This window comes from Podarcis tiliguerta (genome assembly GCF_965153285.1).
Source record: "Podarcis tiliguerta genome assembly, chromosome: 18".
In the NCBI taxonomy this organism is placed as follows: Eukaryota; Metazoa; Chordata; class Lepidosauria; order Squamata; family Lacertidae; genus Podarcis; species Podarcis tiliguerta.
In genome coordinates this window covers 4,392,130-4,417,373 of record NC_139551.1, presented here as the reverse complement: position 1 = coordinate 4,417,373, position 25,244 = coordinate 4,392,130, and the positions used below count along the sequence as shown (strand labels likewise).

The following is a 25,244-nucleotide window of genomic DNA, read 5'->3' as shown; positions in this document are numbered from 1 at the left end:
TCTACTACATATTATGGAAAGGACAGTGGTACCTCGGAAGTCGAATGGAATCCGTTCCGGAAATCCGTTCGACTTCCAAAACGTTCGGAAACCAAAGCGCGGCTTCTGATTGGCTGCAAGAAGCTCCTGGAGCCAATCGGAAGCTGCGTCGGACATTCAGGTTGCAAAGCACATTCGCAAACCAGAACACTCGCTTCTGGGTTTGGGAGGCAAAACATTTGACTCACAAGGTGTTCAGGATTCAAGGTACGACTGTACAGGGGTACCTTGGGTTTACAACCATAATCCGTTCCGGAGGTCCGTTTTTAAACCAAAACAGGTTTGCAAAAAAAGCTGCCCAGAATGCAACGTGGCCCCCGTCCTGGAAAAAAGAGCAGGGAAGCAATTTTGACTGAAGCGGCCCCTGCAATTTGGGTGTCAAAGGGAGTTTTCCGAGACCCTCGTAGCCAGCAGGTCGCTGTGAAGAGGAGCTACTTCCTTACGTCTCGACGGTGTGGCAAGGACTTGCAGGGGGCGACGGCGCAGATTCAATTAACTTCTGTTTTCCTTGCCAGGGCACAGCGGGAGCCTCAAATCGGTTCTCTAAAAACAGGCAGAAGACAGACAGCAGCGACGGGGGGAGGCGTGTGTTTCAAAAGGCAGGAGGCGGATAGGGGGAGATGTTTGCCAGCAGGGGTCTACGAGTGGCCCAGTTTGCAGATGCGCACGTGAACATGGCTTGCACTGGGGAGATGAAATCAGAAACCAGGACGGCTCCTGTGATTCCGGGACTGTCCCTGGAAAACAGGGACACTTAAAAGGTATAGAGTCAGACGGGGGTTTCAGGTCCGGACCTGGCTGTGTGTCAGAGTTGGAGGGGGGTTTCAGGCCTGGGGGCCAAATGCAGCTCTCGCTCTGCTCCTCAAGACTCTCCTTAGTGCTGAGGGCCTTCTGGTAGTTCCCTCACTGTGAGAAGCCAAGTTACAGGGAACCAAGCGGAGGGCCTTCTCGGTGGTGGCGCCTGCCCTGTGGAACGCCCTCCCACCAGATGTCAAAGAGAACAACAACTAGCAGACTTTTAGAAGACATCTGAAGGCAGCCCTGTTTAGGGAAGCTTTTAATGTTTGATGGATTACTGTATTGTTGTTTATTATTTATACCCCGCACATCTGGCTGGGCTTCCCCAGCCACTCTGAGCGGCTTCCAACAAAATATTAAAATACAGTAATCCATCAAACATTAAAAGCTTCCCTAAACAGGGCTGCCTTCAGATGTCTTCTAAAAGTCAGATAGCTGTTTATTTCCTTGACATCTGATGGGAGGGCCGTCCACAGGGCAGGTGCCACTACAGAGAAGGCCCTGTGCCTGGTTCTCTGCAACCTCACTTCTCACAGGGATGGAACTGCCAGAAGGCCCTCGGAGCTGGACCTCCGTGTCTGGGCTGGACGATGGTGGTGGAGACGCTCCTTCAGGTCTACTGGGCTGAGGCCGTTTAGGGCTTTCAAGGTCAGCACCAACAGTGACAAGGCAAAGCCCAGCCATCAGCCAGCAGGATTTATAAGGCTGGATGTAGCCTTATTTCCTGTCAGCTGACTAAAAGTCAGATAGCTGTTTATTTCCTTGACATCTGACGGGAGGGCTTTCCACAGGGCGGGCGCCACCACCAAGAAGGCCCTCTGCCTGCTTCTCCGTAACCTCACTTCTCGCAGGGAGGGAACCGCCAGAAGGCCCTCGGCACTAGACCTCAGCGTCCAGGTAGAACGATGGGGGTGGAGACGCTCCTTCAGGTATACTGGACCGAGGCCATTTAGGGCTTTCAAGGTCAGCACCAACACTTTGAATTGTGCTCGGAAACATACTTCCAAGTCTTTCCTGCTCCCCCACTTCAGACGGCCTCAGTGAAAGACATCTGCTGGGGGAAGAGGGCTAGGTTTTGCAGAGGCAAAACCTAGATGAAATTCAGACTCCTGTGGTCCTGTCTAGACCCGGCGAAATAAGAAAACACACACACGAGCCTGTCCGAGTTGACGGGGTGAGCTCAGTGCAGCCAGGGAATTTTAAGCCACTGGAAGAAAATCCTTGCAGCTCAGTTTCAAATCCCCCTTGTCGTGTTATTGAAATCCCCGAACCTGAAGCACCAGCGTAGCTGGGAGCGGATATTGCCGTGTTTTTGCCCACGGAACAAGGAGAGGCGTTGTTGAGCGCCTGGAGGCGGTTGGAGGATGGATGGCGGCTAACAGATTGAGGTTGAATCCTGACAAAACATAAGTACTGTTTTGGGGGGACGGAGCGGGCGGGTGTGGGGGATTCCCTGGTCCTGAATGGGGCAACTGTGCCCCTGAAGGACCAGGTGCGCAGCCTGGGAGTCATTTTGGACTCACAGCTGTCCATGGAGGCGCAGGTTAATTCTGTGTCCAGGGCAGCTGTCTACCAGCTCCATCTGGTATGCAGGATGAGACCCTACCTGCCCGCAGACTGTCGGGCCAGAGTGGTGCATGCTCTGGTTATCTCCCGCTTGGACTACTGCCATGCGCTCTACGTGGGGCTACCTTTGAAGGTGACCCGGAAACTGCAACTAACCCAGAACGTGGCAGCTAGACTGGTGACTGGGAGTGGCCGCCGGGACCACATAACACCGGTCCTGAGAGATCTGCATTGGCTCCCAAAGCACACATTCTACTCATGTAAAAACGCCAGGCAGGCCCCACAAATAACCATTTTAAATCAAAGGACACATTCTACTCACGTAAAATCACGCTGATTCCCGGACCGTCCGCAGACCAGATTTAGGAGGCGATTGGGCCGGATCCGGCCCCCAGGCCTTAGTTTGCCTACTCATGCTTTGAGCGGTTATTTTTTGAACGCGGAGGAAAGCTGGCAACTTTATCCTCACCCTGCCTGGGTCATTTTATCTCCGCGCAGAGATAAATTACTAGGTTGGTGAAAATTCAGAAAATAGGTTTTATTGAAAGGCAAAGTCGGCAGGGGAAACCGTTGCTAACAAAAGGGGAAGGCGGTGATATCGAACACGAAGCCTGGTTCAGGAACAGAACAACGGCACCGGTCGATGATCTGATTACCCAAAACAAAAACTGAAGGGGCAGAGGTCCCTTAGGGGCGGGAATGGATCGGTCTCTAGCGATGAAAGCCTGTCGCTCTCAGCTGCCGCACAGCACTGTTCCCCAAATCCTCTGAGGCCCTTCTTCGTGTACCTCCTCCGTGAGAGGTCTGGAGGATGGTGACACGGGTACAGGGCCTTTTCTGGGGTGACTCCTCATTTGTGACTACGTGACTCCGTGCTTCTCGACCCTCGGACCGTTAACTTCGTGACTCCTTGCTCCTCGACCCTCGGACCCTTGACTTCGTGGCTCCTTGCTCCTTCGATCCTCAGACCCTCGACTTCGTGACTCCCTTCTTCCTGACCCTCGGACCCCTGGCTTCTGGACTCTCGTTCCTGTTCCCACCCTGCCATCTTGCCCCCGGTCCCAACGTCCTCAGCCGGGACTTCAATCGCCCATAGACCAGACCATGACAACAGGTCTTCAAAGTAGGCCCCCTCTGTTACAACGTACGGTTCCCAACATTCGTAGAACTGTTGGAAACTTCTGGAAAAGTCCTCTTTCTGTGCTGCTTCCAGTTCCCTCATCGCAGCGGCTTGGACGTGTGAAATGTCGGGGAAATCTGTGCTCTTTCAGTCTGGATTTTAGCTCTGGAAACAGAAGAAGAAGAAGAGGAGTTTGGATTTGATATTCCGCCTTTCACTCCCTTTAAGGAGTCTCAAAGCGGCTAACATTCTCCTTTCCCTTCCTCCCCCACAACAAACCCTCTGTGAGGTGAGTGGGGCTGAGAGACTTCAAAGAAGTGTGACTAGCCCAAGGTCACCCAGCAGCTGCAGGTGGAGGAGCGGAGACGCGAACCCGGTTCCCCAGATTACGAGGCTACCGCTCTTAACCACTACACCACACTGGCTCTCCGGTGACGTCAGATCAGAATATGGAAGGTGGGACAACTCCGGAACCTCAGGAACGGTTTCACACAGAATATGCAATTCTTCCGCCATCATTCGGACGGACAAACGCCGATTCCACATCAGTAACAAGCGGACTCTGTCGACATTTGCCGACGGTCTGCCTGCCGACGGTCTGCCAGACTGAGGGTCGTCTTTGATGGTTTGCCGCCCTCCACATAAATGCTTAAATCACTCGTATGCTGTCTTTTGAGTTACGGATTCACCTCTGTACACAATTGTGAGCGTTTTGTGTGTTTCCGATGCCAATTGTATGTTCGGATATTTCTCGCTCTCCGGTTCCACCGAACTTCCCGGTCACGCCTTGTATGATCCTACGAAAAAAAATAAAAAATGAAGGTGAGTTGTCAGGAAGTTTGAGCATATCCCAAAAGCTCCCCCCCTTCCTTTTATTGGAGGGTCCTATTAACACCTCGGGACACGGGTGGCGCTGTGGGTTAAAGCCTCAGCGCCTAGGGCTTGCCGATCGAAAGGTCGGCGGTTCGAATCCCCGCAGCGGGGTGCGCTCCCGTCGTTCGGTCCCAGCGCCTGCCAACCTAGCAGTTCGAAAGCACTCCCGGGTGCAAGTAGATAAATAGGGACCGCTTACTAGCGGGAAGGTAAACGGCGTTTCCGTGTGCGGCTCTGGTGAGCCAGAGCAGCGTTGTCACGCTGGCCACGTGACCTGGAAGTGTCTCCGGACAGCGCTGGCCCCCGGCCTCTTGAGTGAGATGGGCGCACAACCCTAGAGTCTGTCAAGACTGGCCCGTACGGGCAGGGGTACCTTTACCTTTACCTTTATTAACACCTCATTGGGAATGGGGACAGAATTGAACCCAATAAAAGTTTGAGAGGAGTGAGGAATGAAATTCACTGCATGCACTACAATAAAAGAAAATGTAATGAAAATGATGTATAGATGGTATGTAACACCAGTGAAACTTGGTAAGATGTATAAACTCAGCAACAAATGTTGGAAATGTAAGGAAAAAGAGGGGACATTTTACCATATGTGGTGGGAATGTAAGAAAGTGAAAGGTTTCTGGGAAATGATTTATAATGAGATGAAAAAAATGTTGAAATATACTTTTATTAAGAAACCAGAAGCATTTCTATTAGGAATATTAGGGAATGAAATTAAAAAGAATGATGTGAAATTATTTAGGTATGCAGTGACAGCAGCAAGAATTTTGATGGCCCAGAAATGGAAACAGGAAGAAATGCCGACTAGGGAAGAATGGAGAATGAAGCTGATGGAATATGCAGAGATGGACAAATTGACGGGAAAAATTCGGAACCAACGCGATCAGAGATTTACCGAGGACTGGAATAAATTTACAGAGTATATCAAAAATGTATGTGAGGAGCAACTAACGCTTGTTGGCTTTCAAGAAGCTTTGTGAAAAAGATTGATTGAAATGTTGCTTGAAAGATAGGATAAGATTAAGATCGGTAAAGTGCAATATAAATTTAAGAAATGTGATAATATGGAGAATTGTCAGATAGGCTGAGGGAAGTCTAAAAGATGTATATGTTAGAGGCGAATGTTAAATATGGATGGAATGTATATTGGAAACTGAATAAAAATTAATTATTAAAAAAAAAAGTTTGAGAGGAGTGCGGTGGGAACGATGGAGACAAGGGCTCAGGAAAGCTGTTCAGCAAGGACAGAAATCTCTCTCCAAGTCTCAAGACATGTATACCTCCTGATGGACCTTTCTGCCTCCCCTCACACAGACGACGTCCTCCTCTCCCCCCCCCCTCCAATATTTCCCACCAACTAAACATCAAAAGCAACGAATGGGAGGTCTGAAAAGCCTCTAGGCCCTGGGATGTGTTGCTAAGCAACGGGATGCAACTTTGCCTTCTCTTTTGGGGCCTGACCGAAATAATAATCAAAATATCATTTGATCTGATTCCACCCCCCCAGTGTTGAATTTGAGGAGTTGTACAATGTCCCGCCACAAAGGAGCGTGAAGGACGCAGGCAAAGTCGGAGAAGCTTGGCTGCGGGATCAAGCCACAAGCGGGCAGGTCCAGCCCAAAACCCTGTTCTCACAGTGGCCAACCAGATGGTTAAAGGTAAAGGGACCCCTGACCGTTAGGTCCAGCTGCGGACGACTCTGGGGTTCTGCGCTCATCTTGCTCTATAGGCCGAGGGAGCCGGCGTTTGTCCGCAGACAGCTTCCGGGTCATGCGGCCAGCAGGACTAAGCCGCTTCTGGCGAACCAGAGCAGCGCACGGAAACACCGTTTACCTTCCTGCCGGAGTGGTACCTATTTATCTACTTGCATTTTGACGTGCTTTCGAACTGATAGGTGGGCAGGAGCAGGGACCGAGCAACGGGACCTCCCCCTGTTGCGGATATTTGAACCGCCGACCTTCTGATCGGCAAGTCCTAGGCTCTGTGGTTTAGACCACAGCGCCACCCGCGTCCCTAACCAGATGATTACTTACAGTAATATGAACCGTCCTCCTTGCAAACGCTTCGGGTTACGAGCTCCGCTAACCCAGAAGTCGGTGCTCCTGGTTGCGAACTTTGCCCCGGGATGTGGGTGGAAATCGCACGCCAGAGTTGGACCCATTGGCAAATGCGAGCCTCAGGTTAAGTACGGTTTCAAGTTGAGAACGGAACTCCGGAACAAATTAAGTTTGTAACCAGAGGTACCACTGTATTAGATTTGCATGCCAGCCGAAGGTGGCAGGGTGGGTCGCGGCATGAAAAAAACAAAATGGGAACACAAAACACGCAATCAAATGAAAGAAACCAGCATCGCCCCCCCTTCCCACAAAACACATTTAAAATGCCGTAGAATGTTAAGCAGCCCAAGGCTATAGCGGAAGGTTTTTTCCTGGTGCCTCAAGATATGTAAGAAGAAGAGTTTGGATTTGATATCCCGCTTTATCACTAGCCTAAGGAGTCTCAAATGGGACGCGGGTGGCGCTGTGGGTTAAACCACAGAGCCTAGGACTTGCTGATCAGAAGGTTGCGGTTCGAATCCCCGCGATGACGGGGTGAGCTCCCGTTGCTCGGTCCCTGCTCCTGCCAACCTAGCAGTTCGAAAGCACGTCAAAGTGCAAGTAGATAAATAGGTACCGCTCTGGCGGGAAGGTAAATGGCGTTTCCGTGCGCTGCTCTGGTTCGCCAGAAGCGGCCCAGTCCTGCTGGCCACATGACCCGGAAGCTGTACGCCGGCTCCCTTGGCCAATAAAACGAGATTAGCACTGCAACCCCAGAGTCGGCCATGACTGGACCTAATGGTCAGGGGTCCCTCTAATAATAATAGTAATAATAATAATAATAATTTATTATTTGTACCCCGCCCATCTGGCTGGGTTTCCCCAGCCACTCTGGGCGGCTTCCAACAAAGATGAAAAATACACTAAAATGTCACATATTAAAAACTTCCCTGAACAGGGCTGCCTTCAGATGTCTTCTGCATGTCAGGTAGTTGTTTATCGCTTTGACATCTGACGGGAGGGCGTTCCACAGGGCGGGCGCCACCACCGAGAAGGCCCTCTGCCTGGTTCCCTGTAACCTCACTTCTCGCAATGAGGAAACCGCCAGAAGGCCCTCGGAGCTGGACCTCAGTATCCGGGCAGAACGATGAGGGTGGAGACGCTCCTTCAGATATACTGGACCGAGGCCGTTTACCTTTACCTTTACCTATGACTGTACTGCTGGAGAGAGGTCTTCCTTCTTTTCCCCAAACCAAGAACAGCCACATTTATTTCTTTCCGTTGCCGAATTCAGAGTCTGGGCAAGCGACGCTCCTCCTCTCCCACCCTCCCTGGGGAAGCCCAGCCAAGGCCGTCTGGGAGGAGAGCGAACGAGGGAACATGTTGGCAGGCAGATGGGCATGGTTCTAGTCCATATGGAGACTCGCAGATGTACAGCCATGCGTGGAGCTATTCTGGGTTTCGAAGCTGGAGGGGACGGCTGTTCGCCTTCGCCGCAGAGCGAGGCGGCGCCCCGAGCCAGGAATTAGGTGTTGATTTCGTGAGGAGAGGTGCCTCCGAAGTCAACGCGAGCCTTTAAATATAAGCCTCTCGATCGCCGCCGGCGTTATTTAAAGCACACGGTAATTGAAAAACGGGATGATTAATTGCTCCCACACTGCCGACATCCACTGGGGGGTTGTGTTTTTAATTTATTTATTTATGACAAAACATCTCCACTCTTCCAGAATAGAAACTCGCAAATGAAAATCTGGGGAAGGTGGAGAGAGAGGGGGATAAACGAGGAACCTACAGAGATCTGGTGACCATCCGAGAAGGCGATGGAAGACTTGAAGTAGGCATAGGCCCTCCAGATGGTTTTTTTGGCCTACAACTCCCATGATCCCTAGCTAACAGGACCAGTGGTCAGGGATGATGGGAATTGCAGTCCCAAAACATCTGGAGGGCCGAGGTGCCTATGCCTGACTTAAAGGGAGTGAAGAAACTTTGGAATTTGTGAGGATTTGCTCTTACAGAGCACTTGTTATTCTTTCTTTCATCCTGTAACACTCAAGATGGAACTGTGGAACAATGGTCACCATCCTAGATGGTTTTAAAAGACAAATTCACGGAGGCAGGGCCGGATTAAGACCTTTAGAGGCCCTAAGATGTATTGTATGTTGGTGCCCCCATATGCCTCCAGTTCAAAACGTAAACAGCAATAACCCATGAAACAAAATTTTGTTTTTTTGAAAATGAAACAAGACCTGCATTTGGGGCGAGATGAGCGCCGCAACCCCCACAGTCGCCTTTGACTGGACTTAACCGTCCAGGGGTCCTTTACCTTTTTTACCTACCTATTTTGCTGAATGGTTCTTCGAGCCCTGCATGTAGGGAGAGGAGAAGGAGGAATAAGATTTCGGCTACACTGTCCCACAAACGTGAAGTTGGGTACCACAGATCAGAGTGCGGTAAGGAATCACCGGATCGAAAAGTTCAAAAAATGAAAGCAAGAAGCCAGGCTGTACAACAATAGGTGAAGCAATGTGAATAAGCTAGCCTAATAGGTAAAGGTAAAGGGACCCCTGACCGTTAGGTCCAGTCGTGACCAACTCTGGGGTTGCGGCGCTCATCTCGCTTTACTGGCCAAGGGAGCCGGTGCACTTCTTCCGGGTCATTTGGCCAGCAGGACTAAGCCGCTTCTGGCGAACCAGAGCAGCTCACGGAAACGCCTTTTACCTTCCCGCCAGAGCGGTACCTATTTATCTACTTGCACTTTGATGTGCTTTTGAACTGCTAGGTTGGCAGGAGCAGGGACCGAGCAACGGGAGCTCACCCCGTCATCGCGGGGATTCGAACCGCCGACCTTCTGATCGGCAAGTCCTAGGCTCTGTGGTTTAACCCACAGCGCCACCCGCGTCCCTAAGCTAGCCTAATGGAATGGCTTAAAGAAAGCCGGGAGACCAGAGAAAGCAGCCAACGCGATTATAATAACTGGAAGAAAACGGGAAGGGAAATGAACGCAGATCAGGAACATCTCTTTTCCAAGCGCTGCACCTGTGTCCAGAGTTAATGAACTTTCAGAGGCTGTCAGCCCTTAAGAGCTTGTGTGTTTGTGTGAACGCTGCGTGAGTCACTGCGGGCTGTGAGCGCTCCTCCCGCTGGCTTGAAATGCGGAGCACGGCCCCCTCTGATTTGTCTCTGGGGGAGTCTTCTTAACACACACACACCCACTCCTAGGAGTTGGCTGGCAAGCCATCATGGGCCCCCAAGGGATGGATGGGCGAATGGCGTCACTTGCGGCAAGGTGGCGGGATGAGATGTCATGATGAGAGGAACTGGCAGCTGCCCATTTTCTAATTAGCAGTGATGATCATCTCAGGTTTGCTCCCTGGGAGGGGGAGGAAAAACAAAAAAACAGATGAGCCACTGCAGCGCTAATTTTTCCTTTCACCTTCGTTTCCTCTCTACACACACTGAGTGAGTTTTGTATTTAGGAGAACAAGCCCTTGATTGTCAGGAACGGTTGATTCATCCCAATTATTATTATTTAATTTGATTTATTTCCCCAAGATAGCTTACACAAAGGGGGCAGGGGAAAGGAACGAGCATGTGGTTGGCCGGGAAAAAATGTGGGCACCTTTTGTCATATGAGGTGGGCCTGTAAGGCAAGAAAGATGATATATAATGAGCTTTAACAAATCTGTAAAGAAACCAGAAGCCTTTTTATTAGGAATTACAGGTGCTAAGATGCTCATAGCCAAAAGATGGAAGGACGACACAATACCTACAAGAGAAGATTGGACAATAAAACGATATACGATATATACGATATCTTTATTGTCCTTGTCCCATGCAGAACAAAGAAATTGAAAAACTACATAAAACATTCAAAAACCCCTAAAAACTCTGAAACCCCATTTTAAAATACACTGTACTATAGAGACCCCTTATGCTGCGTTTAGAACCAGAATTGCATTTGCGTAGAAACTGTTTCTCAGGCGGCTAGTCCTGGCCTTTATAACCCTATATACCTTCTTCCAGAAGGCAGAAGCTGAAAGAGATCATTTCCGGGGTGCGCACTATCCTGCGCTATCTCTGCCGCTTTCTTATGGCACCTGGAAGCGTAGATTTGATCCAAGGTGGGAAGAGTGCACCCAATTATTCTCTCCGCAGTCTTTGCAACCCTGGACAGCATTGTTTTTTTCCCTGGCCGTGCAGCTCCCAAACCACACACACAGACCATAAGTTAATACAGTCTCCACAGTGCAATGGTAAAATGCCATCAACAGGTCCTTTGAGAGATTGTTTTCCCGGAGGATTCTCAGAAAATATAACCTCTTTGCTGTTTTCTCCCCAGGTTAGGTCGTCTCTCAACTCCATTCCCAGAAATCGAGGAATTTGGAATGGTGGACTATGCTGAGATGGCCAAAATGACTGGGGAAAATCAGGAATCAGGACGATAAAAACTTCAATAAAGATTGGGGGGAAATTGTAATATATTTGACAGAACACTGCAAACAGTTAAAAACGTTAGCAGGATTGAAATAATGCTTGCAATGTGAAAAGAACTAGAGGAGAAAACAGAGATTTGTGGCTAAATGGAGGATAATTTGATATGCAGTGAACATGGTTACTAGAGGACCCTCAGAGAAGGGAGAATGTCTGAGAATTCGGAGAATTCTATAAATTCTGATTTTCTTTTTTTCTTTTTGTGAATGTAAAACTAAATTGCAAAACCCATAAAAATTATTTTATATACAGTCACACCTCGGGTTACAGACACTTCGGGTTGTGCGATTTCGGGTTGCGCACTGCACCGAAACCGGTAGTTACAGTGGTACCTCGGGTTACAGACACTTCAGGTTACAGACGCTTCAGGTTACAGACTCCGCTAACCCAGAAATATTACCTCGGGTTAAGAACTTTGCTTCAGGATGAGAACAGAAATCGTGCGGCGGCAGTGGGAGGCCCCATTAGCTAAAGTGGTACCTCAAGTTAAGAACAGTTTCAGGTTAAGAACGGACCTCCGGAACAAATTAAGTTCTTAACCCGAGGTACCACTGTACTTCCAGGTTTCAGCGCTTGCACATGCGCAGAAGTGCTAAATCTCACTTTGCACATGCGCAGTAGCACCGAATCATGACCCGCGCGTGCGCACGCACGGTGCTTCGGGTTGCGAATGTGCTTCTCACACGGATCACGTTCGCAACCCGAGCGTCCACTGCATATATAAAAGGAAATATGTATCTTATTTTTGAAAATAGGTGTTGCCATTCTTCTGCAGCACTTGTGAGAATTGATGGGGTGAGCATCTGATCAGAAGAGCATAGTCCTAGTCCAGACAGGAAAGCGGGGGCTCCTTTGGTCTGATCAGCCTGAGCTTTGCTGCGACACACCTAGGCTCTGCCTTTGCTGAGACAACATCTTCTCAAGCTCCACTATACTAGGAGCTGTCCAGGGTCCTGTCTTGCTGTGGATCCTCACTACTTCTATGGACCTCAAGTTCCAATTGTTGTTGTTTAGTCGTTTAGTCGTGTCCGACTCTTCCTGACCCCCTGGACGAGAGCACGCCAGGCACTCCTGTCTTCCACTGCCTCCCGCAGTTTGGTCAAACTCATGCTGGTAGCTTCGAGAACACTATCCAGCCATCTCGTCCTCTGTTGTCCCCTTCTCCTTGTGCCCTCCATCTTTCCCAACTTCAGGGTCTTTTCCTGGGAGTCTTCTCTTCTCATGAGGTGGCCAAAGTCTTGGAGCCTCAGCTTCAGGATCTGTCCTTCCAGTGAGCACTCAGGGCTGATTTCCTTAAGAATGGAGAGGTTGGATCTTCTTGCAGTCCACGGGACTCTCAAGAGTCTCCTCCAGCACCAGAATTCAAAAGCATCCATTCTTCGGTGACCAGCCTTCTTGATGGTCCAGCTCTCACTTCCATACATCAATACTGGGAAAACCATAGCTTTAACTATACGGACCTTTGCTGGCAAGGTGATGTCTCTGCTTTTTAAGATGCTGTCTAGGTTTGTCATTGCTTTTCTCCCAAGAAGCAGGCGTCTTTTAATTTCGTGACTGCCGTCACCATCTGCAGTGATCCTGGAGCCCACGAAAGTAAAATCTCTCACTGCCTCCATTTCTTCCCCTTCCGTTTGCCAGGAGGTGATGGGCCCAGTGGCCATGGTCTTCGTTTTTTTGATGTTGAGCTTCAGACCATATTTTGCACTCTCCTCTTTCACCATCATTAAAAAACTCCATGGACAAAACTCCATGGACAAAGACAACAAGTTCCAATAGAATAGATAATTGCACCCTGAAAGCTGCCAGGAGATGTTCTCCAAGACATTATGGACTGTACTGGCCCTCACTGGTTGAAGACCTATGTCCTATATTTTGGAGGTGACAGCCTGTCTAAGCTTCACCTTTCAGCTGCAAAGGGATAGCACTATGCCGATTTCACAAGCATGAGGAAGGAAGGATAGTATCTAATAAATATATTTTAGACCTGCAGAAGGGACATGGAGAAGAGTTAAGAGCCTCGGATAGAAGATCACCAGGTTGATGGACTATATAGAACTGATAGAAAGGACTGACAGAATCCGAGACCAGGGAGAAGAGACGGTGGAAGAAGATTGGAAAAAAATTTAAAAATCTATTTTGAGAAATATTGTAAAATTAATGAATGTTAGGAAATGTTGGAATGAAATTACATGACTTTAGTAGAAATATTATAAGGAGTTAAGTATAAATAAATTTTAAGGTTTTGATGATAAGATAAGGTTAAAATAAATTAAGATAACTAAATGATAGAAAGCAGTGAAAGACGGAAAGGATTTGCTGATATAATTAATAACTGGAATACAAAAATGGGAGGTGTGAGGAGGTCGAGGAAATAAGTTAATGAAAGATAAGGATAAATATTGGATGTGTTTTTAATTGTTTTTTGTGTTTTTTTGTATTTTGATGTGTGTGTTTTTGCTTTCTTCTTATGATTTTTTATTCTTTTTTTTCTTTTCTCTTCTCTTTTCTTTTTTGTGTAACCTTTAAACTTGTAATAAATATTACTTTTTAAAAATATATATTTTATTATATATGTTTTTATTTTCTAGAAAAATAGCACTGGCTGGCACATGTATAAAACTCTTCAAGCTTCTGCAGCAGAATCTTTGGTGCAGCGGGGAGTTGATCTGCTTGCAAATGTCACCCTGAAGCTTCGTTCTGGCAGGGGGGTGGAGAATCTGAGTGTCAGCTGTCAATCTGGTTATTGTTCAGACTTGGTCTGAGCCTTGACGCTCTCTCTCTCTCTCTCTCTCTCTCTCTCGTCTGGGAAATGAGCCTCAACCACGCCTCCTCCCCTGCAGCCACAACAGCACCTCGGTGCATAATAAAAGTGTCGCGGCGCGGCAGGGAGCAATTAAAAATAGCATCCCGTTGAGACACCCCAGCCATGAACAGGCATCCTGACAACACAGCCAGCAGGGGGGTGGCAGGTGGCAAAGAGAGGTATCAGCAAAGCTGCCGCGTTTCAAAACGCCTGCTTATTTGTTTCTCTGGTACTGGAGGAGACTCTTGAGAGTCCCATGGACTGCAAGAAGATCAAACCTCTCCATTCGGAAGGAAACCAGCCCTGAGTGCTCACTGGAAGGACAGATCCTGAAGCTGAGGCTCCAAGACTTTGGCCACCTCAGGAGAAGAGAAGACTCCCTGGGAAAGACCCTGATGTTGGGAAAGATGGAGGGCACAAGGAGAAGGGGACGACAGGACGAGATGGTGGGACAGTGTTCTCAAAGCTACCAGCATGAGTTTGACCAAACTGTGGGAGGCAGTGGAAGACAGGAGGGCCTGGCGTGCTCTGGTCCAGGGGGTCACGAAGAGTCGGACACGACTAAACAACAACAACAACATTTGTTTCTCTCCCCCCCCCCATTCCCAAATTACGCAGTCTTTGCAGAGCTTTTAACAAAAGGAACAGCCTGTGTGTTTATAAAAGGGCAGTTTAGCTCTGGGTTCAAACCATTTCCCCCCGCTGAAAGCAACGAATCGGTGTCCGGGGCCTGCTAGCACCACGTCCCACCGGAAACCGGGTTTGAGAAATGACCAGGCCATCGGCTTGGCTGACCAAGCTGTTTGATGGGTGACACAGAAGGTTCACAAGCATTCCAACCTCTGAGAGGGAAGGGTTTGGTTCGTGGGGTACCGGCACGTTTTTGAGACGGGATAGAAAGAAGGGATTTGCCAGGGTGTGGAATAGCACTCAGATACCTGAAGGAGCGTCTCCACCCCCATTGTTCTGCCCGGACACTGAGGTCCAGCTCCGAAGGGCCTTCTGGCGGTTCCCTCCCTGCGAGAAGCGAGGTTACAGGGAACCAGGCAGGTGTCTTCTAAAAGTCAGATCTTTGTTTATTTCCTTGACATCTGATGGGAGGACGTTCCACAGGGCAGGTGCCACCACTGAGAAGGCCCTCTGCCTGGTTCCCTGTAACCTCACTTCTTGGTCCCTGCTCCTGCCAACCTAGCAGTTCTAAAGCACATCAAAAGTGAAAGTAGATAAATAGGTACCGCTCCGGTGGGAAGGTAAATGGTGTTTCCGTGCGCTGCTCTGGTTCCCTGTAACCTCGCTTCTCGCAGGGAGCGGCTTAGTCATGCTGGCCACATGACCCGGAAGCTGTACACTGGCTCCCTCAGCCAATAAAGTGAGATGAGTGCCGCAACCCCAGAGTCGTCCACAACTGGACCTAACAGACAAGGGTCCTTTTACCTTTTTAACACAGGGTTGAATGTTGTTGTTGTTTAGTCGTGTCCGCCTCTTCGTGACCCCCTGGACCAGAGCACGCCAGGCACTCCTGTCTTCCACTGCCTCCCCCAGTTTGGTCAAACTCATGCTGGCAGCTTCGAGAACACTGTCCCACCATCTTGTCCTCTGTCGTCCCCTTCTCCCTGTGCCCTCCATCTTTCCCAACATCAGGGTCTTTTCCAGGGAGTCTTCTCTTCTCATGAGATGGCCAAAGTCTTGGAGCCTCAGCTTCAGGATCAGTCCTTCCAGTGAGCACTCAAGGCTGATTACCTTCCGAATCGATAGGTCTGATCTTCTTGCAGTCCATGGGACTCTCAAGAGTCTCCTCCAGCACCAGAATTCAAAAGCATCCATTCTTTGGTGATCAGCCTTCTTGATGGTCCAGCTCTCACTTCCGTACATCACTACTGGGAAAACCATAGCTTTAACTATACAGCCCTTTGTTGAATAGATCACACCTTTTTCGGCACAAAAGAATGGCCGTGGACGTTCATCTTATTGCTTCTGAGTGGACACAGCACTCTGCAATCACACCTACAGCAAAATTGTGGAGAGCTCGTTGGTTTTTGTGGAGTAGCAATCACATCCCTAGCAATCCAATATAGAAGGCTTGACAGCAAGACAAACTTTGTCTCTAGAAAGTGACACTGCCACTTGCTTGTCTCCGGCTGGCAGCGAAGCCTAAAAACACCCTTTATAAATAAACAGCCTTTGTAAAATCACCTTTTATTTTTAAAAACCAACAGCCTTTTTTTAAAAAGCAAAACAACCCAATTATGTTTTCAGTGGCCCAAAGATGCAGAATCAAGGGAGACCACCACCATTTTGTTTGAAGCAATATCAACAGCCAAGCTATTATCTGATCGAGCGGCCAGGAAATCTGGTTGGGTGGTGCGGCATAGTGGTTGGAGCGTTGGGCTAGGCCATCAGCAAACTTTTTCAGCAGCGGTCCGGTCCACTGTCCCTCAGACCCTGTGGGGGGGGGGCAGACGATATTTTTCGGGGGGGGGAATGAACGAATTCCTATGCCCCACAAATAACCCGGAGATGCATTTTAAATAAAAGCACACCTTCTACTCATGTAAAAACACCAGGCAGGCCCCACAAATAACCCAGAGATGCAGTTTAAATAAAAGGGCACATTCTCGTCATGTAAAAACACGCTGATTCTCGGACCGTCCACGGGCCGGATTGACAAGGCGATTAGTCCGGATCCGGCCCCCAGGCTTTAGCTTGCCTACCCATGGGATCGGTCTTGTGGGGAAACCATGGTTACAATCTCTCAGTTTTCTCTCAGCCTGACTTACCTTACAAGGTCATTGTGGGAATAAAATGGGGAAGGGGGGGTGGCTATCTGAATACGCCATCTTGAGTTCTGTGGAGGCGAAATGCAACAACAACAATAATAATTACGATAATTTATTATTTATACCCCGCCCATCCGGCTGGGTTTCCCCAGCCACTCTGGCCAGCTCCCAACAGAATATTAAAAACAACGAATACCCCAAATAGAAGATGCAGGCAAGGTAGTGTGATGGCCCAATTCAAAGTGCTGGTTTTTGACCTACAAAGCCTTAAACGGCTCAAGACCATAATACCTCAAGGACTGCCTCTTTCCATATGAACCTGCTCTGGTCAGACCTCAACTGGAGTACTGTGTCCAGTTCTGGGCACCACAGTTCAAGAAGGACACTGACAAACTGGAATGTGTCCAGAGGAGGGCAACCAAAATGGTCAAAGGCCTGGAAACAATGCCTTATGAGGAACGGCTTAGGGAGCTGGGCATGTTTAGCCTGGAGAAGAGGAGGTTAAGGGGTGATATGATAGCCATGTTCAAATATATCAAAGGATGTCACATAGAGGAGGGAGAAAGGTTGTTTTCTGCTGCTCCAGAGAAGCGGACACGGAGCAATGGATCCAAACTACAAGAAAGAAGATTCCACCTAAACATGAGGAAGAACTTCCTGACATTAAGAGCTGTTTGAGAGTGGAATTTGCTGCCAAGGAGTGTGGTGGAGTCTCCTTCTTTGGAGGTCTTTAAGCAGAGGCTTGACAACCATATGTCAGGAGTGCTCTGATGGTGTTTCCTGCTTGGCAGGGGGTTGGACTCGATGGCCCTTGTGGTCTCTTCCAACTCTATGATTCTATGATTCAATGAACCTACCCGAACCCTGAGATCATCTTCTGAGGACTTCCTTCGTGTGCTTCTTCCTCGAGAGGTCCGGAGGGTGGCAACACGAGAACGGGGCCTTCTTTGCGGTGGCTCCCCGTCTGTTCAATGCTCTCCCCAGGGAAGTTCGCCTGGTGCCTTCATTACACACCTTTAGATGCCAGGCGAAAACATTCCTTTTCAACCAGGCCTTTGGTTGATCTTAAAATGTGCCTGGTTTTTTTTGCGGGGGGTGTTATTGTTTTGATTTTATATATTGTGATCTTTTCTGTGAACTGCTCTGAGACCTCTGGGTATAAAAGGTAAAGGGACCCCTGACCGTTAGGTCCAGTCGTGCCCGACTCTGGGGTTGCGGCGCTCATCTCGCTTTACTGGCTGAGGGAGCCGGCGTACAGCTTCTGGGTCATGTGGCCAGCAGGACTAAGCCGCTTCTGGCGAACCAGAGCAGCGCATGGAAACGCCGTTTACCTTCCCGCCGAAGCGGTACCTATTTATCTACTTGCACTTTGATGTGCTTTCGAACTTCTAGCTTGGCAGGAGCAGGGACCAAGCAATGGGAGCTCACCCCGTCACAGGGATTCAAACCGCTGACCTTCTGATCGGCAAGTCCTAGGCTCTGTGGTTTAACCCACAGCACCACCCACGTCCCTTCTGGGTATAGACCAGTATATAAATTCAATAAATAAAAATAAAAATGGCTAAGCAAGTTCCTGGTTCGAATCTCACCCCTGCTGTGAACTAAGTGGTCTTTAAACAAGCGTGTTGCTTTCAGCACCAGGTCAATAACTAAAAGCACAGGGAGATAGATTTCCCACCACTCTGCTAGAGATGGGAGAGGATTCAATTCAGTTTGCCTTCAAAACAAACCCACCTCATTTGCGCTTTCCGGAAGAATCGCAGAATTGTAGAGTTGGAAGTGTCCTTTAGTGAAATCCTCTGCAATGCTGGAATCTTAACTAGTCTGTGAACCCAAAGCACAGCCACTGTTAACAATTTGTTCTTCTATCTATTGGCAGCAATTCCTGCATTTTAGAAGACTTTTAGAAGACATCTGAAGGCAGCCCCGTTCAGGGAAGCTTTTAATGTTTAATAGGCTATTGTATTTTAATATTCTATTGGAAGCCGCCCAGAGTGGCTGGAGAAACCCAGCCAGATGGGCGGGGTATAAACAATATGTTGTTGTTTAGTTGTTTAGTCGTGTCCGACTCTTCGTGACCCCCTGGACCAGAGCACGCCAGGCACTCCTGTCTTCCACTGCCTCCCGCAGTTTGGTCAAACTCATGTTTGTAGCTTCGAGAACACTGTCCCACCATCTCGTCCTCTGTCGTCCCCTTCTCCTTGTGCCCTCCATCTTTCCCAACATCAGGGTCTTTTCCAGGGAGTCTTCTCTTCTCATGAGGTGGCCAAAGTCTTGGAGCCTCAGCTTCAGGATCTGTCCTTCCAGTGAGCACTCAGGGCTGATTTCCTTCAGAATGGAGAGGTTGGATCTTCTTGCAGTCCATGGGACTCTCAAGAGTCTCCTCCAGCACCAGAATTCAAAAGCATCCATTCTTCGGCCATCAGCCTTCTTGATGGTCCAGCTCTCACTTCCATACATCACTACTGGGAAAACCATGGCTTTAACTATACGGACCTTTGTTGGCAAGGTGATGTCTCTGCTTATTATTATTATTATTATTATTATTGCTGCAGGGAGTTGGACTAAATGACCCGTGGTTTCCCCTCTACAATTTTGCAATTCTACAATTCTCTGAATTTTGCAACGCAGTTCTCCAGGGAACGAATGGGTACAAAATTCATACAGTCAGGTCCAAGTGTACATTAGATTGATGTATATAAGCTGGCGGAAGCCATAATTTAGGAGGAAATTGCTTTGCAAAAAACCAACAACAAACGTTTATTTGGAGGGGAAATCGTACAGGGCATCTAAATATTTAGGAGACACCCTCTCTTAAAAAATTGCTGGTGAATTTTCACGAGGACTTCAGAAACTCAGCCTGACAACTGAGGTTAAGATTGGGAAATATTAGAGATGGGGAGAAACAGTTTTTGAGAATACTAAGGAAAAACCATCTCCCGCAGAAACTGCTGCTTGCCTTCTATCACTGTGCCATTGAGAGCATGCTCACTTATGGCTTATGTGTGTGGTACGGAAGCTGTACTACCCAGGACAGGATGGGGTTGTGCAGGGTTGTTAAGGCAGCAGAGAGCATTGTTGGCTGCCCACTCTCCACCTTAGAGCAGATTTATGCCACAAGGTGCCATAGGAAGGCACTGGACATAGTAAAAGATCCATCACATCCTGGTCACTGTCTCTTCGAGCTCTTGCCGTCGGGACGGAGATACAGGACGACGAAGACAAGAACGAGCCGTCTTAAGAACAGCTTCTTCTCCAGAGCGATCTCGGCCCTGAATGGGAAGCCCGGACTTTGAAAGTCATCTAATCTCCCTTGCGGTATTATACTGTATTGTTTAATTAGTGTTTATATGGAGCAGCCAAGTAATTGCGTTGTCCCCGAAGGGGGCAATGACAATAAATATATTATTATTATTATTATTATTATTATTATTATTATTATTATTATTATTATCATACCCACCGCCCCTCTTTCTAGTGGAGGAGCGAAGCATTCTGCAGATGCTGCAAAAAAAGAGAGGAAAACATCCACACCGCACCGCTTTGCAGAAAGCACAGCCTGCCGATCCGCAGATTTTTAAAAACAAAAGCTGGTTCTTTTGCCCTCGGGCTCCTAGCGATAAAACAGCTTGCCGTCTTCCCTCTGCGTCCGTTTTACTGCCTTTTCCGCAGCTGTCCTTAAGCAGAGTAGAACAGAGTGCAATTCTTTGTCTTGTCTGCAGGATTCATCAATCTCCCTGTTCTGTCAGGAGCTTCCTTGGAACCAGTTGGATGGGAGATTTCGCAAAAAGCTTCCAGCTGTCTCTTGCCAAGAAAGAAAGCTCTCTCTCTTTCTCCCTTTGCTCTTTAAACCAGCCTCTCTGCTTCCTACGACGACGGGAAGAGCCAACGTCTCAGCGAGCAAGAAAATTCTCTCTCTATTTAATGTAGACTGAGGCCCTTCGGTCTTTGCAAGTGCCCCTTCAGGGGCAGACCTTTCGATTTTTTCAATAGAGAGTTAAATTCGCTGACATTACGTCGTTTACTGTTTGATTGCAGACCTACGCCTGGAGTAATTAATAATATCTTCTCCATGCAAGCCACAGGCCCAACCACCAAGCAGCGACATTTCCCTTTAAAACGAAGCAAGGTTCTAGTCCACATGACTATGAACAAAGGGTTGGCTTAAACAGCCACACAGGAAGCTGGCTTATGCTTAGCCTAGTTTAGGGCCGTCTGCACTAACTGACAGCAGCGCCCTAGGGGTTTGGGCAGAGCCTCTCCCAGCCCTATCTGGAGAGGTCAGTGGGGTGGGGGGTTTGAAGCAGAGACCTAGTAATAATAATAGGTAAAGGTAAAGGGACCCCTGACCGTTAGGTCCAGTCGTGCCCGACTCTGGGGTTGCAGCGCTCATCTCGCTTTATTGGCCGAGGGAGCCGGCGTACAGCTTCCGGGTCATGTGGCCAGCAGGACTAAGCCACTTCTGGCGAACCAGAGCAGCGCACGGAAACACCGTTTACCTTCCCACCGGAGCGGGACCTATTTATCTACTTGCACTTTGGTGTGCTTTCGAACTGCTAGGTTGGCAGGAGCAGGGCCCGAGCAACGGGAGCTCACCCCGTCATTGCGGGGATTCAAACCACCAACCTTCTGATGAGCAAGTCCTAGGCTCTGTGCTTTAACCCACAACGCCACCCACGTCCAATAATAATAATAATTTATATCCCGCCCATCTAGCTGGGTTTCCCCAGCCACTCTGGATGGCTCCCAACAGAATATATTAAAACCACGATGAAACATCAAACATTAAAAACTTCCCTAAACGGGGCTGCCTTCAGATGTCTTCTACGAGTCAGGTAGTTGTTTATTTCCTTGACATCTGATGGGAGGGCGCCACCACCAAGAAGGCCCTCTGCCTGGTTCCCTGCAACCTCACTTCTTGCAGGGACGGAACCGACAGAAGGCCCTCAGAACTGGACCTCATTGTCCAGGCTGGACAATGGGGGTGGAGAAGCTCCTTCAGGTATACAGGGCCATGTAGGGCTTTCAAGGTCTGCACCGATACTTTGAATTGTGCTCGGAAACATAGGTCTTTCGGGACCAGTGTTATATGGAGTAGCCAGGGGAATGTTCTGAGAACCGAGACATAGCCGTCCTTTGACATCCATGCTGAGGCGAGTAGAAAAGCTTGCGGCCCATGGTGAAAAGAATAAGCCTACATCAGGCATAGGTAAACTCCAGCCGTCCAGATGTTTGGGACTACAATTCCCATCATTCCTAGCTAACAGGACCAGTGGCCAGGGATGATGGGAATTGTAGTCCCAAACATCTGGAGGGCCGGAGTTTGCCTATGCCTGTGACCTACATGATATTAGAGCCCAGTCTGGCAGGCTCTTCTCATGCCCTTTGTTGTTGTTGTTTAGTCGTTTAGTCGTGTCCGCCTCTTGGTGACCCCCTGGACCAGAGCACGCCAGGCCCTCCTGTCTTCCACTGCCACCCGCAGTGTGGTCAGACTCATGTTGGTAGCTTCGAGAACACTGTCCCACCATCTCGTCCTCTGTCGTCCCCTTCTCCTTGTGCCCTCCATCTTTCCCAGCATCAGGGTCTTTTCCAGGGAGTCTTCTCTTCTCAAGAGGTGGCCAAAGTCTTGGAACCTCAGCTTCAGGATCTGTCCTTCCAGTGAGCACTCAGGGCTGATTTCCTTCAGAATGGAGAGGTTTGATCTTCTTGCAGTCCATGGGACTCTCAAGAGTCTCCTCCAGCACCAGAATTCAAAAGCATCCATTCTTCGGCGATCAGCCTTCTTTTTTTCCCCTTTTTCTTAGCAAACAATAAAACATCTATCGGTCTTAACACTAAAGACCCAACCTCCCGTCTATTCCATATTTCAGATTCATATTACTTTTTGCCAATACACACTTTTATCATAATTAAACTTATTCTCAATAAATCTAATTTCTTATATCTACCTTGCAAGTATTACTGAAGTTCCTCGAATGCTGCAACAGAATTTAAACCACTATATTTATTTTTCAGATAATCTTTGAAAACCTCCCATTTTGAAACAAATTCCTGTTTTGATCAGCCTTCTTGATGGTCCAGCTCTCACTTCCACACATCACTACTGGGAAAACCATAGCTTTGAATATACAGACCTTTGTTGGCAAGGTGATGTCTCTGCTTTTAAAGATGCTATGGCCTATGTATATTAAAGGTAAAGGTACCCCTGCCCGTACGGGCCAGTCTTGACAGACTCTAGGGTTGTGCGCCCATCTCACTTAAGAGGCCGGGGGCCAGCGCTGTCCGGAGACACTTCCGGGTCACGTGGCCAGCGTGACATCGCTGCTCTGGCGAGCCAGAGCCGCACACGGAAACGCCGTTTACCTTCCTGCTAGTAAGCGGTCCCTATTTATCTACTTGCACCCGGGAGTGCTTTCGAACTGCTACGTTGGCAGGCGCTGGGACCGAGCAACGGGAGCGCACCCCGCCGCGGGGATTCGAACCGCCGACCTTTCGATCGGCAAGCCCTAGGCGCTGAGGCTTTTACCCACAGCACCACCGGCATCCTTAATATAGCCTATGTATATTAGGGGGTAATTAAAACGAGTCGTCCTCTTTTTTGCTCTTCAAAATATGGCTGCCCTACGCCACGTCTTAACCACGGCAATCCCTGGAGACAGGCTTAGCGAAAGGACTTAAACTGGGTTATCCCAATGTCTCTCCCTCCCGGTCCACTTTCTGCAGCCAGGGAAATCTCCCTGAGGTCTCCTCCATGCTTCAATCTCATCCACTTTCCCTCTGAAGTGGCCTTAATTCCAGACAATCACCCACTAATTAGCTCATTTAACCAGCTTCCTTTATTGACGTGCATTACCCAAGCACAGCGATAATTTTATTTATTTTTTCTAACAGTGAGATTGTATAACATTTCCTCTTTCGCTTCCCCTCCTATTTATTCTTTCATCTTTTACTTTATTTTATTTTTTAACGGATGCTTAATGCGAGCTGTTAACGATCGTTTGTTTGTTTGAGTAAGCAGGGATCTGGGTTTGCGGATTCCTAAGGACGCGGGTGGCTCTGTGGGTTAAAGCCTCAGCGCCTAGGGCTTGCCGATCGAAAGGTCGGCGGTTCGAATTCCCGCGGCGGAGTGCGCTCCCGTCGCTCGGTCCCAGCGCCTGCCAGCCTAGCAGTTTGAAAGCACCCTCGGGGGCAAGTAGATAAATAGGGACCGCTTACTAGCGGGAAGGTAAACGGCGTTTCCGTGTGCGGCTCTGGCTCGCCAGATGCAGCTTGTCACGCTGGCCACGTGACCCGGAAGTGTCTCCGGACAGCGCTGGCCCCCGGCCTCTTTGAGTGAGATGGGCGCACAACCCTAGAGTCTGTCAAGACTGGCCCGTACGGGCAGGGGTACCTTTACCTTTACCTTTAAGGACAAACCTAGACAGCATCTTAAAAAGCAGAGACATCACCTTGATTACAAAGGTCCATATAGTTCAAGCTATGGTAGTGATGTATGGAAGTGAGAGCTGGACCATAAAGATTGGTCAGGGGTCCCTTTACCTTTAAGGCACTCAGAGTCCCAGCTGTCATACACCAGTTGAGAGGCAGCGTGGTTCAATGGTTACAGCACCAAGACTAGGATTGAGGTGTTGTTGCAATCTTTAGCCAGCCGCTCTCTGATCGGCTCATAGAATCATAGAATCATAGAGTTGGAAGAGACCACAAGGGCCATCGAGTCCAACCCCCTGCCAAGCAGGAAACACCATCAGAGCACTCCTGACATATGGTTGTCAAGCCTCTGCTTAAAGACCTCCAAAGAAGGAGACTCCACCACACTCCTTGGCAGCAAATTCCACTGTCAAACAGCTCTTACTGTCAGGAAGTTCTTCCTAATGTTTAGGTGGAATCTTCTTTCTTGTAGTTTGGATCCATTGCTCCGTGTCCGCTTCTCTGGAGCAGCAGAAAACAACCTTTCTCCCTCCTCTATGTGACATCCTTTTATATATTTGAACATGGCTATCATCTCACCCCTTAACCTCCTCTTCTCCAGGCTAAACATGCCCAGCTCCCTTAGCCGTTCCTCATAAGGCATCGTTTCCAGGCCTATATGGCTATGAAGTTTGCTCAAGCTTGCCACCACCCCTTCCCTTGGCCTCCCCCTTGCAGGGTCGTGGTGAGGATTTTCTTAAGAAAAGGGGACTGTGGCTCTTAGGCGGAGGAAGGGGTCCCCCCCCCCAGCTGTATTCTGCTCCGTGAGTTGAAACCAGAAATCGAGACCAGAAAAAAAATCACTCCATGCACATTCAAGAACTTGGAGAAAGGTTTAGCAATCCCATGCTCTGTGTAAAAGTCTTTTATATAGATATATAGATATATTAAAAAACAATAACAATCATTGTTATAATTATGAAATAGGAACCAACTGGTCATACAAGTAACAAGGAATCATCGGATCATTGGAAAAAAGCATTTCTTGTAGAGGTTACACTCAAAATTCACCTACCACTGTCGAAACTGCACAAAGTCAAAATACAGCTGACAGAAGTTCACGGCCCTCCCTCCCCCCCCAAATATCACCATCATTAGTTATTATTATAAACAATCAATAAGCAAATCGTTTGCCAAGAAGGCAACAGAAAGGCGGACTGGTGTGCTTGCAATATCTCCCAGCAGCAACCATGCAGAAGACACCCGATAAAACAGATTCGATAGAGAGATTAAATAGGTAGGTTAATTCAGGTGCAATAGGA

At 48.6% G+C, this 25,244-nt stretch overlaps 2 long non-coding RNA genes across 2 annotated transcripts in view; both read right to left on the bottom strand.

Annotated features, from left to right (window-relative positions):
- LOC310668664 overlaps positions 1-25,244 on the bottom strand; it is a 187,234-nt gene that overhangs the window by 67,447 nt on the left and 94,543 nt on the right. The window lies entirely within an intron of this gene.
- Positions 2,704-6,520, bottom strand: LOC310668682. The gene is made up of 3 exons (XR_014506790.1): positions 6,454-6,520; positions 3,945-4,320; positions 2,704-3,686 (listed from the first exon to the last, which is right to left on the bottom strand). It is a non-coding gene; the product is annotated as an uncharacterized lncRNA (long non-coding RNA).